At 35.2% G+C, this 7,221-nt stretch overlaps 1 protein-coding gene across 1 annotated transcript in view; it reads right to left on the reverse strand.

The window, feature by feature from the left end:
- Positions 1 to 7,221, reverse strand: part of MAGED1 (MAGE family member D1) — a 52,891-nt gene that overhangs the window by 31,585 nt on the left and 14,085 nt on the right. The window lies entirely within an intron of this gene.

Raw genomic sequence — 7,221 nt, forward strand, 5'->3', positions numbered from 1 at the left:
TTCTCATTTCATTCCCACGGTTTTGACTCAGGCTTCAACATCTCTCCTCTTTTTTAATAGCCTCTGATTTGATCTCTCTGTACCCAGCCCTGTCCTCAGTCTATCCAACATACTCTCATCCACTGGATATTTCTAAAATGCAAATCTGATCCTGTTAATCTCTTGATTAAAATCCCCAAATATCTCCCCACTGTTCTTAGTATAACATTTAAGGGTCTGCATGATCTGACCACTATTTCCTTCACATTACATCCTCTCTCACTCTCTATGTTCCAACTATACTAAACTTCTTGAACATACCATAAAAATACTGTAAACACCAAATTATTTCATATAATGTGTCTTTGCTCATATCACCACTGCTTGGAATGACTCTCTTCTATTCCTCAGCTCCAGCAGTTAATACTGACAACATGTACATACCTTTCATCTCACCTAGTAGAATTAATAATTTCCTCTTTCTACCCAGTTTGTGGTACCTTGTTATGGCAGGACTGGCAAGCTAATATATCAAGATACAAAACTGTATATATCAATTAGTTAATAGTAATTATCTCTAGGTAATGAAATAGATTTTTATTTCTTTCCTTATAGTTTTGTTTTCCAAAATTTTCACAATGAGCATGTCTCTACTTTTATAATACAAAATATGTAAAAAAAGATAGATAACCGTAAACAAACAGTTTAAAATTATAAAGAAATATATAACTTCTACTTGAATAAAAGAAGCTGCCAATATAAGGTAGAAAGAAAATTAATCAGGAAATTAAGGCCTGCTAAGACCCAGTAACTTGATGGCTTTTGTTGTATTTTTAGCTGACCTCCCAACATAGAGAGAAAGTGACTAGGAGAAACAGTGATGTGAGGATGACTGGTTTGTTTGGAGATCAATGAAGAGACAGTGAAAGAGATTCAACTGAGTAGGGAAATGGGAAAATTATCTGAACAAAGGCGGTGTTGAATGTGTAGAACTAGGCAAAAAGCAAGGATTTGAAAGGTAGAAAGCAAGAGATTCATTTGCACGGTACTAAAAAAGGGGAAGCATTAGAGAAGGGAGAAGTAACTTGGCATGCAAACAAAAGGTAATCACAAAGAAAACAGGAAAAGAAAGAACTCTTTCTTGCCTGATGTTATGGCACCCACCAGACAAATTTGAGAGGGGCATAGGGGTTCAGAATGTCACCCCAAAATATGCTACACTGGCAGACTATTTTTAAATAAAGGTACTTGAGAAACAGTGGTTAAAAAAAGGATACTCTGACCCTCTTTGTCCTTCTGAAAGCAGGAGATAAATCTCCTATGTAACAAGTACCTCCCTGTAACGGAAAGGTAGAAGGCATCCTTATCACCAGAGATAAGGAATTTAGGGCAGAGAAGCCTGTATAAACAAACCTTGTTAATTTTTTACCATTTATTGTCCCCAGCTCAAACCCCTATGCCTTGTCAATTCTTCACAAATTTACTTTTTCTTTGTCTAAAAGTTATAAAAGCTTCTTAAAGCTTCCTGCTCTGGTCACTTCTTTCAGTCTTATATTTTGATGTGGTTCTTGTACATACAAAATTAAATTAGTTTTTCTCCTGTTAATTTGATCTTATGTCAATTTAATTATTAAATTGACCAGCCAAAGAACATAGAAAGGAAGAAGGGAAATTTTTTCTGCCCCTACAATTGCAACAACAGTGATTAACAACTATGACAACTATTTAGTAAGCATGTACCAAACATAAACATTTCACTGAAATATATTATCTATATTTCACATAGAAACCTTGAGAGATAGGTATTATTATTCCAATTGTATACATAAAGAAATTGATGGTCAAAGAGGGGAACTGACTTATCCAATATTTTAGAGTTAGTAAGTAGAGGAACTGAGAGTCAACTCGTGTGTCTGGGTCCAAAGCTCCTGTGTTTTCTACTATGTAAGGTGCTTTGTGCACATTCACCGACCAATATTTCAAAACTGTCCTAACACTATCTAACAAAGCTGTAAAGTTCTTAAGTCCCCCTACCTATCTCATTCTCCCTCCTTCTCTCACCTAAGAGGATTTCTTCCTGGATCCCTGTCTTTAGTTCTCTCCAGACTCAGCTGGGAATACATTTTGGTCTTTTGAGTTGGAAAATCCTGCAGTTGAAACAGAAATGAAACTTTGTGGTTAGAGCTAGGGTACTAAATGTTCATAAATTCAGTTCTGAAAGGTAGAGGGAGGGTGTTGAAAGTGGGTCTCTTATTTATTAGGATGTCTTAGAAACAGGCAGAGGCCTTGTGTAATGCACGTATTTCCCAGAGGTAGGGAGAGTGTCGACCTTGAGAAATAAAACCTGATAAAGAAAATACAATGAGTCATTTACTCTCCTTCTAGAAGAAAGATGTCCCATAATTCAGGAACTTTTACAGTGGGATCCAAAGGATACAGTGCATTAGACCAGTTAAGCACAAAGGTTTCAGAGTTGAACAGAGCTGGGCTCAAGTCCCAATATTATTACTTATTTGTATTGTAGCCTTGGACAAGTATCTTTACTTTTCTGAGCACTAGATGTTTCCGCTATAAAATAAAGGAAATAAAACTCAAAAAGTAATAAGAATTTCTGAGCCTAAATCTAATGTCAAAGAAAATGTAGGAAAGAGTTATAGGAAATTTTCCTAGTTCTGATAATTGCCCATCAGGTTGTTTGGACAAACCCTCATGCTGAAAACAACTTAAAAAAAAATCCTGATAAAAAAGAAGTAGCATCTACATAGAATGAATAAAAGAACAGTGCAATAAAAATATGGAAACATCAGGCAGGGCAACACCATGGGATAAGGGGACCCTAAAGAAGTAAATAAGCTGGGAGGCAAATTTCTGCCTTGAGCACATTTGTCCATTCTCCCTTCCATGACCACACCCAAAATAAGTTTCATTTTGGTTGCCTTGAAAAGCAAAGGAGACAGAGATTAAAGCCCAGAAAGACACAGAATAGGAAAACCAACAGGAGACCCTCCCTACAATAAGCTTGGACCCCTAAAGGGCTACCCGCCTCAGGGTTACAATGGATGGAAAGCAGGTCATTTTGCAACTCAGGTTGAATTACATAATTTACCCTGGGATCCTTGAGCTTTGAATTAGATAAAGAAGCAAATCAGCAAGATCAGCTGATAACAGAAAAGACTTCAAACCCTGGGGTTAGCAAACACAAACTATAACTATTTTACTATGGATAAAGAAATCAATAACACACTTGAAGATATTTCCAAGCAGCAAGAAACCAAAACAAATAGTATACCATAATTAAACCTAATCAAACTTTTAGAATAAAATATAGTACCTCAAATGAAAAGGGATAAAAAGCTATCAACTTAAACCATAAAAAAGGTGAAATATTGCCATTTGTGATGAAGGAAACCAAAGTTTTGCCACCATGAAGCTGCCTTTTTTGGGATACTGATTTTTAATCTGTTTATTAAGAGACAAGACTCAGAAAGAACCTTTCACCCTCCCCATTCCTGTCCAAGAAAAACCTGCTTCAGGAAGGGAATCTTAGGATGTTGCCTTAGCCTAATCTGAATTAAGTATGGTAAATAGTGAAGCTTCAGCCAGTGGCCTGTCAACTAGATACCCTGTGTTCCACTGCTTCTGAGTTGCCTAGCAAGAACTTCTCTGCCATGTGTGTTCCCCTCTTCCTCAACTACCTGTAAATCACCTGCTCTCAATTCTGAAATTTAAGACGTCCCCCATTTCTCCCTTTTCTCCTTTGTCCAAATGTCATCTAGACCCAATGTTGCCTCACTGTCTTTGGAATTTTCATGCATATGGGAATTCCCCATGTGCATGTGTTAAAATTTTTATTTTCTCCTGTTAATCAGTCTGTTAATTTGATTATTAGCCCAGCTAGAACTTAGAAGGTGGGAGGAAAAGTATTAATTATTTGTTAGCCCTCACAGCAACAACATGGATGGATCTTGAGAATATTATGCTAAGTGAAATAAGTCAAACAGAAAAGGACAACTGTATTATTTCACTCATATGTGGAAATGTGGAATCTAAACAACAACAACAAAGAACAAACAAAACAAAAACAAACTCATAAATACAGAGAACAGATTGGCAGTTAACAGCTGCAAAGCGGGTGGGGGAGGAGGAAGGTGAAATGGGTAAAGGGGGTCAAATGTATGATGACAGATAGAAACCTAGCCTTTTGGTAGTGAGCATGATAGTGTGCACTGATAGCTAATTATAATATAATATACCTGAAACTTATATAATGTTATTAACCAATGTTACCTCAATAAAAAAGAAAATAATTTGTTAAAATCTAAGACAGGTCAAAGGAAATCATTAGGGTACAATACAAAGAGACAAAAATGTGGAAAGTACAAAAAAAAAGCGTAAAAGAAAAACTGCTCTTGTTCAGCAAGCAGGTGCCAGGGACTTGTAAAAGTAAACATACCTAATCTTAACAACTACTGTACAAGGCACAAAATACAAAATTTCGCTGATAATAAATAAAGTCCTTTTCAGCCCTTTTTCCATTTCTACAAGCAAAAACTGGGCTCCAGACCTGCTTTTTCTTTAAAACTAGATAATGAAATTCCAGAGCCTAACTTTACAATGCAGATCTCCACAATCAACAAAAGGAAACTCGAAAAGATGTGAAGGCTCTACATTCTCTTCCCTGCAGCTGTGGAGGGGCGGAGCCGATTTTGCTTCCCCATTACTTCAAATAATCTAAATTTAAAAGATGTTAAATTGATACTCTTAATAAAAATGCCAATCTTGTTCTCTTTTACAATATGGAGACTTACAAATATTCATAACTGTTATCAACTGGTTCCACTCACTCACTGTTAATATATATCTTTCCTTGGAAGTATTATTTAAAGAAAGGCATTTTGTGAGACTCCTACAACTTTAGAAATAGATGCTTTGTTCTATGAAAATGACATACAAAAGAAATGTGTAATTCTAATTAGGTATCTTACTTGGTAATTCATTAACCTTGTGTGGTAGACAGATAATGGCCATCCCAAGATGTCTAGGTCTTGATCCTGTGAATATGTTACCTTACATGGCAAATGGGACTTTTTATATATGATTAAGGGTCTAGAGATGGGTTAATTATCCTGGATTATCATAATGGGCTGAATGTAATTACAAGAGCCCTTAAAAGAAGGAAGGAGGAAGATCAGTGACAGAGGAGGAAACATGACAATGAAAGAAAGTCAGAGTCAAAGAGTTTAACATGCTATATATACTGTTGGATCTGAAGATGGAAAAAAAGGACCATGAACTAAAGAATATAGGCAGCCTCTAGAAGCTGGAAAAAGCAAGGAAACATTTTCCCCTACAGCCTCCGGAGGGAGCCAACACCTTGATTTTAGGACTACTGACCTCCAGAACTGTAAGACAATAAATTTGTATTTATCTACGTTTGTCATAATTTATTACCACGACAAAAGGAAGTTAATATATCCGGTGACAAATTTGCAATTGCCATCTCTATATCTGGAAACATATTAATACTTCTAAGATCATTTTGACAGATTAGGAAAGGATCACTGGCACTTTCCTCATCACCCAAAGGCATGGATAAACAAATATAAACTCACGATTCTCTTGGATTTACTATATAACAAATATTTTGAAAGGATATATTTCTTTTAAATCAACAGTGTCATGATTCTATTTCACCAGTGAGAAAAATGAAACTCTGAAGAATTTGCCTAAAGTCAATCAATGCACAAAGAACTAAGATTCAAATCCCTGTCAACGGGCTACAAAGGTCAATATTTTCCCACTACATCTTGCTGCCTGCCTCACACACTACTTGGGTGTGATGAAGAGAGGGTAGACCATCCAAATGTATTCGTCAAGTAACTCATATCTGCGCAAAAGACTCCATGTTTGCAAGATTCTCGATCTTCCTTGCTTTGATTCCACATTCACAGTAAGCAACATACTGTTTTCTCGGTTTCACTTCCGAAGTACCCCAGTACTGGAACTGACATGTCCTGGAGAGAGGCCCTGAGTATTCTAGTCACTGGAAAAAATATATTATACTAATATATATACTAGGTCATGATCCTGTGAATATATTACCTTACATGGCAAATGGGACTTTGTATATATGATTAAGGATGTGTGTTTTTATCTCTATGTCTACTTTAGTCTCGGTACAATAATTTGTACTTCCTTGTCATCAAACTTCATTTCAGCATTTCATAAATGCTGAAGACCAAATCCTGGACTATGGTCAACTAACTGAAATATCACCACCCTGTAGGCTCTTTTATTAAAATCCATTGGCATTTCCAAGTAAAGGTAATTTCCTTTCTTTAATAACTTCAAAAGTACTTACACATTAAACACAGCTAATTAGAGCATAAGCCCTCAAGGATACTTAGTAGTAACATCATTTCAGAAAAGAAATTCTACTTTATTTTATACAGAATAACATCAAATTATGAAGATATAAGGATTGAAAGTTAAAATTACAATTATTCACTAATTACATTAGCAAATCAAAAACACTTGATGATAAATCATTGAGCTGTATACTTATGATTCATGAACTTATAATATGTTTTATATAAAGTTTATATAAATACTTAATAAAATCTAAAAACAAACAATTGGACTTGAAGAAAGAGGTTAGCAAGGTGTAAGGATCTAAATCTAATAGACCAATTATCACTGCAGCACTATTTACAAGATACAGAAACAACCCAAGTATCCATTAATAGAATAATGGATAAATAAGATGTACATATATACAATGAAATATTACTCAGCCATAAAAGGAATGAAATCTTGCCTTTTGCAACAACATGGATGGACCTAAAGGGTATTATGCTAAGTGAAATAAGTCCGAGAAGGACAAATTCTGTATTTTACTTATATGTGAAATCTAGAAAAACATAAACAAACAAAACAAAACTGATACAGATTCATATATATATATATATAGACAACAAACTGATGGTTACCAAAGGGAAAGGGGTTGAGAGATAGGTGAAAAAAAGTGAAGGGGAATAGGAGGTATAAACCTCCAGTTATAAAATAAATAAGCCAGAGGGATGTGATGTACAGCACAGGGAAAATAGTCAATAACATCGTAATAACCTTATACAGTGTCAGATGGTTACTAGACTTATAGTGGTGATCACTTCATTAGGTATATAAATGTTGAATAACTTTGTTGTACATCTGAAACTAATGTAATATTGCATATTGACTATT

This window comes from Pteropus alecto, unplaced genomic scaffold (assembly GCF_000325575.1).
Source record: "Pteropus alecto unplaced genomic scaffold, ASM32557v1 scaffold36, whole genome shotgun sequence".
Taxonomy (NCBI): domain Eukaryota; kingdom Metazoa; phylum Chordata; class Mammalia; order Chiroptera; family Pteropodidae; genus Pteropus; species Pteropus alecto.